Source organism: Garra rufa, chromosome 12, assembly GCF_049309525.1.
Source record: "Garra rufa chromosome 12, GarRuf1.0, whole genome shotgun sequence".
NCBI lineage: Eukaryota > Metazoa > Chordata > Actinopteri > Cypriniformes > Cyprinidae > Garra > Garra rufa.
The window spans coordinates 14,100,204-14,110,796 of record NC_133372.1 but is presented as its reverse complement, the minus strand read 5'-3'; the positions used below and the strand labels follow the sequence as shown (position 1 = coordinate 14,110,796).

The 10,593-nt window shown below is 44.1% G+C and overlaps 1 protein-coding gene across 1 annotated transcript in view; it reads left to right on the top strand.

Moving 5' to 3' along the window:
• Window positions 1–3,336: 3,336 nt before the first annotated feature.
• st6gal2b (ST6 beta-galactosamide alpha-2,6-sialyltranferase 2b) overlaps window positions 3,337–10,593 on the top strand; it is a 78,331-nt gene continuing 71,074 nt past the window's right edge. Inside the window, exon 1 of the mRNA XM_073851638.1 lies at window positions 3,337–3,462. The gene's annotated coding sequence lies outside the window, so the exon portion shown is untranslated. The remainder of the gene's footprint in view (window positions 3,463–10,593) is intronic.

Genomic DNA, 10,593 nt, shown 5'->3' with positions numbered 1-10,593 from the left:
GCACGAATGTCAGTATTATGTCAATAGATATTTTAAAGTATATCTTAAAAAGCCCTGATGCAAATCTGGTGACAAACCAGTTTTCAAGAATGCAGAACAGACAGTGCCCGAGGGATCTTTGTCATTTGTGGTGTTGTTGATACAAATTTTCATTTGATTGGTAACAGCCTGATAAAATGTAAGAATTTGACATGAAAGATAATGCATACATCTAATAAGTTAGAAATAATTTTAAAGGTGCAAATATCACATATACGCTTATTTAAAAAATACTGTCCACCCATGATGTCCATGTGAACAGTTCTAAAATGTTCACTTTAGCTGTCTACTTTAGTAATGTTAAAGTTCCTTATATCTGCATTACACATAGTCACATAGCCTGTTTTATTTAGTTATGAGCTGTTTGAGAAGTCGTGGGCTGTGCTGCATTGATATCAACACCTGTAGATGAAAATCAATAAAACTATTTAACTATCTTCCATCTATACAGGTTTTAGCGGTGTGCAGTATAGCTGTATCTGAAGCAATGTCAGAATGATTTGTATGTGTATTCAGATAAAATCAAGAAATGGATGGGCTTTTAGCAAAACGCTCCACTATAGTTATAATTTCTAGCTAATTAATGAGTTTTTATAAAACGGATAGTTCCGGTCCTTGATTTTTAATTGGTTGAGCTGCGTTCTAAGCTGTTGTAAATTATTGAGGCATGCGAAGGCATGGTTTACAGTGAATGTATAATAGCTAAGGGGGTTTTAGACACTGTTTTGCGTCATACATTTCAGTGAACCATATATTTCAACATATGTTGAAAAAAATATGATACAATGTACTTTATTGTCCCCTTAAGGAATATTTTTTTGGGCTTAGTTTATGCTGCATATGCAAATCACACATAAATAACTAAAGCACATATATCACTCTTAAAACATACCATATAGGAGAGCAAGGCATGCGAACAAGTATATCAATAGTCAAGTTGCACAACTGAACAACCACTATTGCACAACTTCCTAACCCATGAAACCAATAATAAATAACATAAATAAATAATATAAAATTGCATGATGTTAAATAATCAATGCTGACCAAAACCCAATCATTGGCCTTTGTCCTTGTCATTTAAAATTCTCATAGAGGCAAGCACAGTGTTTTTCAACAGGTTGAGTCAACATTTGGACACTCTGTACCTTCTTCCTGAAGGCAGAAGCACATATTCAGGATGTAAGATGTGAGAAGGATTAGCCAGTATTTTAAGATCTAATGTTCAGTCATGTTTATTTTGTGCTACAACTAGTAGTGAAGAAGAAGAGATAATTGGTTCTCAATGATAATTGGTTCTCAATGATTATTGGCGCTATATATAGTGATCTGTGATCAGTGTTGGGTGTAACGCGTTACTAAGTAACGCGTTACTGTAATTAAAATACTTTTCCACTGAAAAAGTAGAGTAACTGATTACTGTTCATTTTTAAGTATTTTAATTACAGTTACGTTTAATGTACTTGCGTTACACTGTAAAATAATTAAACTCGCTGAATATCATTATTTAATTTGATTAATTAATCTTCTAAATGTGAAAGTAAACTCTGCCGCTTTAAAATCGTTGAAGTGCAGGTGCACGTGATTTCGCGCAAGTTTGCTGCATACTCCTATGGTATTCTTAAAGGGGATGTTGGACTCGGCTGAAGCGAGTGGCTGTTTTGCGAAATGGAAATATGCCCATTACTTCGGTTTTCTGAAACAAGCAGACAAGAACATTACAGTAATATGTAAGCTATGTCCTGGGGAGAAAAAACTATCGGCCGCTGCGCTGTCAATAGCACGAGTACTCAAGCACCTGACACGGCAGCATAGACGAACACTTCTGTGTGATCCTTCATATTCGACGGATAAAACTGCGGCAACTCCTGCTAAACAGGCAAAACTTGATTTTACTTCGGTAGCGCAGAAAAGTGTCTGAATGAGCAAGGTTACAGTTCACTTTGTGGAAACACATGACATGATTACAAAAATGGTCAAATGTTTTAAATATTAAAATAATGGATAGTATTATAAAAGCTCCTTGAAATTCTAAATAACATTTTAGATTTGTTTAAATAAAGTAAAACATTTATAGAACTCATTGTTTTAAATTAAGTTTCACGTTTACAGGTTGATACATGTCATTTTTAACTTTTCTTAAGTTTCTTAAGAATAATATATATATTTTGTTATTCTGGAATTGTGTTTCTTACCGAAAGAAGGTTACATTTCTTACAAAAAAGTTTATTATTATAGAATGTTTTCATAGAATGTAATATAGATTATTAAAAAAGCTAAAATGCTAAACTATTTAATGTTTGACTCATGTTTTATTTAATTATCTATTATTTAAAGAGTTTAATTTCTATTTTTTGTCCACTCAAGGTTTATAGGGATTTTAAGAAGTATTTAGTTAAATTACTTATTGAGTATTTAAGTTACTTTTTAGACACAGTAATTAGATAAGTATTTTAAATACAACATTGATGAAGTAATTAGTAATTAGTAATTAATTACTTTTTTAAAGTAACTTACCCAACACTGTCTGTGATATATATCAGAAAGGCATGTATTAAAGGAAATAATTGAAAAGTGTGAAATAAAGTGCCTCACAGGTGTTGATCGTATTAGGGATAGGTGTATTTTGTTACAGTAGTGGATCATATACTTATATACTCATATACAGTACACTAGTGCATCATATATTAAAGGTTTGTGTAAATTTAATTAAAAAAAAACTAAAAACTAAAAAATAATAAAACAAAAAACTAAAAGCTTATTTCATTTTCTTCACTTCATGCGGTTCAGGGTCAACTTCCTGTTTGATGTCTGCCACGCCCACTTATGTGATGTCACACCAGTCAGAGCATTCAAATTTCATTATGTGGTCTCACAGCTAGGGCTCAGCCAAAAAGTTTTTATTTTTACTCATTAGGTGAGAAAAGGATCTTTGTATAATTATACTGTCCCATTTGACCTTATGACCTTATTGACATTACACTTGGCAAGCTTGGATTTCAGAGACACGCACAGAGATGTTTGATATTTGATTTGTGCTTAAATTATTCATAGAAGTAACACGCATTCTAAGGCCTATTTACAAAAAGGCAAATAGGTAAATAATCATGCTTGCAAGTATCTATTTGACAGTGACAGTGAATTGTGGCAGTCTTTTTAAAAAAAGGATTTACACATGTCTATCAGGAATCATAGACTTGAACAAGGATGGAAGTATAGCGCAATGACTTTATTACAGGATGTGAAGAACATAGGTAAACAGGCAGTAGCGGTGGTGGAAAGGGAGGGATGAACAGTCAAATGACAATGAGGCAGAATATAATTGAAGAGTTATCAATAATAGTATATTTTTCTTAAAGGAACAAGGAGAAGGATCCACTGAAGCAAAGACAAGGAAGCATCACACAGAGGTGCATAAAACAGGTCAGCAGCATATCCTACACATTGGTTAGTCCTAGTCAAGACAACTCTGTCTGTCTGTATATCTGTCTATCTGTGTGTGTGTGTGTGTGTGTGTTCTGGTATGGTTTATGAGGACACAAATGTGTGTCATGACATGGGTACTAGGGGAGAGCGGGGCAAAACCACTTTTTGAATTTTGCGGTTTATGTAAATCCATGTGGGGTTCAGAGTACAATTTTTATCCACATTATTTTCACACATGTCTAGTACAAATATGTCACTTTGTTTATATATTTCCAGTGTATACGTTTTTCGTTATTTACCTCAAAAGAAAGGAAGTAAAATGTGACAACATGCCCCATAGGTGGGGCACATTGTAACATCTGAGGGGCACATTGTAATATAACCATATGACAGCTTAAAATGTTATCTGATCGAATAAAAAAAATATATACACAACAAACTAAAATATTTTGTCAATTAAATACATGTATTGACTTTTTCAAATAAAGTAAGGACATTTTTTTAAAATAAAATAATCTAATTTTGGAGTTGTGACAATGAACACATCGCAACAATGCTTAGAATGTCCCTGATCGCAACACACAGCTATACAGTTTAAAACAATGTGGACAAATAGATAAAACACATTCAGAAAAACACTCCACTCCCTCCATACACAGCTCTCATAGAACACGACACACGTAAATGGGCCAAAATGCTTTACATTTCTCGAAATAATAATTTCTGAACATTAAACATCAATTGTCGGTCTTTATTTACCTGTTTCTTGTGGTTTCTCATTAAAATCCATAAAAATAAATAGTGTAAATTGCATTGCTAATATAATAGAATAGCATAGTTTAGATTATTGTTCTGCATCCTACCACTGTGCTGATTTACATGCTGTTTAACTGTTTCATTATTTTATAACTGAATACCAAAGTCTGGACCAATATTATTATTGATTTCTCAATATAGACATTTTTTAAAAATCATAAAAATATGAAATCAAATTGAATACTCCAACAGATTATTGTTCTGCGTGTCCCCAAGTACCACAGAGAAGTTGTTTTACTGTATCTTTTTTAATAATTTCATACCAAAGTCAACAAATGCTATTTACACTGCTTTATAGACATAAAAAATGGTAAAAATATGAGATCAATTTTTTTTGAAAACTCCAACAGATTATTGTTCTGCATGTCCCCAAGTACCACAGAGATGATTTTCACGTTGTTTTACTGTATCATTTTTTAATATTTTCATACCAAAGTCAAGACAAATGCTATTTACATTGCTTTATAGATAGATAGATAGATATATAAACATGAAATCAAATTGTTTTTTGAAAACTCTTCATCTCCTCAAGTACCACTGTGGTGATTTTCATGCAGTTTAACATGTTTCATTTTTTTATAATTGCATACCAAATCTGGACCAATACTATTTAATATTTCTCTATAAAGACATGATTTATAAAATCATAAAAAATATGAAATCAAATTATTTTCTGAAAACTCTAAAAACAGATTGTTAGTCCTACCCCCGTCCACCCCCCCCCCCCCCCCCCCCCCCCCTTTACGTCTTACACTTACGTCTATATAGAGAGAGTTAATAGTATTTTTCCTTACTTTGGTATGCAATTAGTTAAAAAAAAATATGAAACAGTAAAACTGCATGAACATTTGATTTCGTTTTTATTTATATTTCACATTTTATTATATTTTTTATGATTTTAATAAACATGTCTATATAAAGAAATGTTCAATAGTACTTTTTCCTTACTTTGGTATACAGTTTTAAAAGAATGAAACATAAAACAACTTGAAAATCACCACAGTGGTACTTAAGGAGATGCAGAACAATAATCTTTTGGAGTGATTTCATATTTTATGATTTTATTCAAAGTGTCTATATAGAGAAATAGTCCATAGTATAAGAAATGAAAGTGAAACGAAATGAAAGTTAAATGATAGTTTCATGTTTTTATGATTTTATTAAAAAAAATATTCAATATTATTTTTCCTTAGTTGGTATGCAATTTATAAAAGAATAAAAAAGTAAAACAGCATGAAAATCACCACAGTGGTACTTGTGGAGATGCAGAACAAGATTCTGTTGAAATCTGAAATCTGTCCGAAATTTGCGGAAAACAATTTGATTTCATATTTTTATAATTTTTTTTTAAATGTCTGTACAGCAATGTAAATAGCATTTGTCTTGATTTTGGTAATAAATTATTAAAACATGATACAGTAAAACATTATGAAAATCACCACAGTGGTACTTGAGGAGATGTAGAACGTCTCGGTTACGTATTGTAACCCTCGTTCCCTGAAGGAGGGAACGGAGACGTCTCGTCGAGACCGACGAATTGGGATATCGCCTGGATAGACCAATCTACTTCGTGTGTATACAAACGAGCCAATGAATATTGGCATGCATGATTGCAGCCAGCTGCGGCTGATCACAGCGTGAGCATATAATACGCAGCAGGTGCATGCATCATCAAGGTTTCGCTGAGGAGCTGGGACAGGCCCGGCCGTACAGCGGTGGTACAGGAGCCTCGGCGACGGGACGAGACGTCTCCGTTCCCTCCTTCAGGGAACGAGGGTTACAATACGTAACCGAGACGTTCCCTATCAGTCGGTCCGTTCGACGTCTCGTCGAGACCGACGAATTGGGATCCCTAACAAAGCGCCGTGGCTGCTGTCCCTTCCAGTGTCCTGAGCGGGCCCCCTGGGACCCGTTACTGGCTTTGGCCAGGGGCTCGCATCAAGGAGAGTCAGTCACTGCTTTATAACTCAGCACCATCTATTTCAGTGAAACTGAAGCACTGGGAATATGCGGAGCTCACGTCCTTCCGATAGGAGGTTCGGAGCAATACACATATAACTCAATTCCGGTTTATATGGAAGATTGGAGGTGATTGAACCCTCGTATACTGGTAGAAGTACTACCGGGGAAACACACAGCCTCTAGGGCGCAATGTGGAATTGTAAGAGATGCAACTGAGTCTCTACGTAGAGCCTAGCCCTCTATCGGTTCTGAAGGATTCATCGAGTGAGGGCCTGACGCCTGACGTTCCGCTACGTCGGCTGTCAAGCTCAGCGGAGGAGCTCGACAGAGCTACTCTTAGGTTACTCTGGAGCAGTATAGCAAGCCGACCCAAGGCCTCTCTGTGCCTACCCGTTTGAGGTGAGAACACAGGAGGAAACTGTGTCTACACGAAGGCTATAGAACCTTGTGAACGTGTTAGGGGTCGCCCAGCCCGCCGCTCTACAAATGTCATTTAGCGAGGCGCCACGAGCCAATGCCCAGGAGGATGCGACACTCCTAGTCGAGTGCGCTCTCAGCCTGAGGGGGCAGGGCACACCCTGAACCTGATAGGCCAGGGTAATGGCATCCACTATCCAGTGGGCCATCCTCTGCTTGGAGACGGCATTCCCCTTCTGCCTGCCTCCATGACACACAAAGAGCTGGTCTGAGGTCCTGAAGCTTTGTGTCCGGTCAACGTAGCATCTAAGTGCTCGGACGGGGCAAAGCAAAGCTAGGGCTGGGTCTGCCTCCTCCGAGGGCAGCACTTGCAGGCTCACCACTTGGTCCCTGAAGGGAGTCGTGGGAACCTTGGGCACATAACCTGGCCGGGGCCTCAGTGTTACCTGGGAATCCGCCGGGCCAAACTCTAGGCACGAATCGTTGACCGAAAATGCATGCAGGTCTCCTACCCTCTTGATGGAAGCCAATGCAAGCAGGAGCAGAGTTTTCATTGAGAGAAACTTCAGCTCAACTGACTGCAAAGGCTCAAAGGGAGCCTGCTGCAGTGCTGAGAGCACTAGCGACAGGTCCCAAGAGGGCACGGAAGGGGGCCTAGTGGGATTCAATCTCCTGGCTCCCCTAAGAAACCTGGTGACCAGGTCGTGCTTCCCTACCGACCTTCCTTCTATGAGGTCGTGGTTGGCAGCTATAGCAGCCACATAGACTTTAAGGGTTGAGGGGGACAGCCTACGCTCCAACCCTTGCTGCAAAAAGGAGAGCACGGTTCTGATCGGGCATCTTCGGGGGTCCTCTCCCCGGGAGGAACACCAATCAACGAACAGGTTCCATTTAAGGGCGTAGGCATGTCTAGTAGACTGCGCTCGCGCCGAAGTAATAGTGTCAACTACCCCTTGGGGTAGGTCACTTAGAACCTCCGCGTCCCGTCCAGGGACCAGACATGTAATTTCCAGAGGTCTGGACGCGGGTGCCACAAGGTGCCCCGTCTCTGAGTCAGAAGATCCTTCCTCAGAGGAATTTGCCAGGGAGGGGCTGTCGCGAGGAGCATGAGTTCGGGGAACCAGGTCCGAGTGGGCCAATAAGGGGCTACCAGAAGGACCTGCTCCTCGTCCTCCCTGATCTTGCACAATGTCTGTGCGAGAAGGCTCACTGGGGGAAACGCATATTTGCGGAGGCCCCGCGGCCAGCTGCATGCCAGTGCATCCGTGCCGAGTGTGCCCTCGGTCAGGGAGAAAAAGAGCTGGCAGTGGGCTGTCTCCGGGGAGGCGAACAGATCTACTTGAGCCTCGCCGAAGCGTCTCCAAATCAGCTGAACCGACTGGGGGTGGAGTCTCCACTCTCCGGGAAGCGCAGCTCGTGAGAGCTCGTCGGCCACACGGTTGAGCAACCCGGGAATGTGAATGGCACGAAGCGACCTCAGATGCTTCTGACTCCACAAGAGGAGATGACGGGCGAGTTGCGACATGCGACGGGAGCGTAGACCGCCTTGCCGGTTGATGTACGCAACGGTCGCAATATTGTCTGTACGGACCAGCACGTGTTTGCCACGTAGGTGCCCCTTGAGGCGGAGCAGGGCGAGACGTACTGCAAGCAACTCGAGGCAGTTGATGTGCCAAGTCAGCTGGGGGCCCGTCCAAACCCCTGAAACTGCCTGTCCGTCGTACGTGGCTCCCCACCCGGTGGCGGAGGCATCCGTGTGAACCACAGCATGCCTGGAGACCTGTTCCATGGGTACTCCAGCCCGTAGGAATGAGAGGTCTGACCACGGGGTGAAAGTCTGGCGGCAAGCCGGAGTTATCTGAACCCGGTGAGAGCCGCGAAGCCACGCTCTCCTCGGGACTCGGCCATGGAGCCAGTGTTGAAGCGGTCTCATATGGAGCAGCCCGAGCGGTGTCACCGCCGAAGCTGCTGCCATATGCCCCAGGAGCCTCTGAAATTGTTTCAGTGGGACCGCTGTCCTGCTCTTGAACGTGTCTAGGCAGTTCAACACCGACTGAGCACGTTCCTGCGTGAGGCGTGCTGTCTGGCTGACCGAGTCCAGTTCCATACCGAGAAAAGAGATTCTCTGTGTTGGAGAGAGTTTGCTCTTTTCCCAGTTGACCCGAAGACCCAACTGGCTGAGGTGTGCGAGCACCAGGTCCCTGTGTTCGCATAACTGAGCCCGAGACTGTGCTAGGATGAGCCAGTCGTCGAGGTAGTTGAGAATGCGAATGCCCTGTTCTCTGAGGGGAACAAGGGCCGCCTCCGCGACCTTCGTGAAGACACGGGGGGAGAGGGACAGCCCGAAGGGCAGGACCTTGTACTGATATGCCCTGCCTTCGAACGCGAACCGCAGAAAGGGTCTGTGGCGCGGAAGGATTGAGACATGAAAGTACGCGTCCTTCAGGTCGATCGCTGCAAACCAATCTTGGGGACGGACACATTTGAAAATGTGTTTCTGAGTGAGCATTTTGAACGGTAGCCTGTGAAGGGCCCTGTTCAAGACGCGCAGATCCAAGATCGGTCGAAGCCCGCCGCTTTTCTTGGGTACTATGAAGTACGGGCTGTAAAAGCCTGTCCTCATATCGGCTGGAGGGACCGGCTGTATCGCTTCCTTCGCCAGCAAGGAAGCGATCTCTGCACGCAAGATGGGAGCATCTGCGGCCCTGACAGAGGTGAAGTGAATCCCTCTGAACTTGGGAGGGCGCCGGGCGAACTGAATCGCATAGCCGGAAGTGATGGTCCGAAGGAGCCAGCAAGATGGGCTGGGAAGCTCTTTCCAGGCCCCCAGAAAATGAACAAGCGGCACAAGGGGGACCATCGGCGTACCCGCGGGGGAGCAGCGATGAGGGGGGCAGGGCCCCTGCCTCACAGTCTCGTTGCCGGACCGGGGCGGGGTCAGAGCGTCTGTATGTTGAGTGTGTGAGACGCTTACCTGCGTATGAGCCGATGGTGCGTGAGTAGTCCGTCTCGCCGTACTCTCGAACCGCCCATCGTCGCTCGCTGGCGAGGGGGGAGGACGGGTGAGGCGCAGGGATGACCTGCGCACTCCCCGTAGTCCCACATGGGGACCCAGAGATAGAGAAATTTGCTCTTTTGTCGAGTATTTGGGTACCACCGACCTGACGGTCGGTGGCGGGGAAAAAACAAACAAAAGATTCTCCGCCCGGCCCTCCTCCGGGGGAGGGAGTGGTGCGGTCACCATCTCCCGAAGAGCAGCATCCTCCATCTCTGGGTCGCCCGTCTCAGGGTCTCTTGCTCTTACGCTTCCCACTGGTCTTTGTGGGGGCCTGGACGGGCTGGGCGGCTGCCCGGCGACCGGCTCCACGGCGCCGTTGTGAAGGCTGCTGCGGTGGCTGCTGTGGAGCGGAGGCGGAAGCCGGGGGCCGCCCTCGGCGACGAGCAGACTGGGGTGCCGCCGGCGGACGGGTGGAGGCAGCAGCTGTACGCCGGGGCAGGATGTGACTGATGGCCTCAGTCTGCTTCTTGGCCGCGGAAAACTGCTGGGCAAAGTTCTCCACAGCGTCGCCGAAGAGGCCGGTCTGGGACACCGGAGCGTCGAGGAACCTGGTCTTATCGCAGTCCCTCATATCAGCCAGACACAGCCAGAGATGGCGTTCCTGGACCACCATGGTGGACATGGCACGACCCAGAGACCGCGCGGTCACCTTCGTCGCACGTAGCGCGAGGTCCGTGGCGATACGAAGTTCACGGAGAACTTCTGGGTCGTGACCACCCTCGTACAGGTCTTTCAGTGCCTGGGCCTGATGCACCTGTAGCAACGCCATAGCGTGAAGGGCGGAACCAGCGGAGCCGCAGGCCGCATAGGCACTGCCGATCAGAGCCGACGAGTGCCTACAGGCCCGGGACGGGAGCGACGGATTGTTGCCCCGC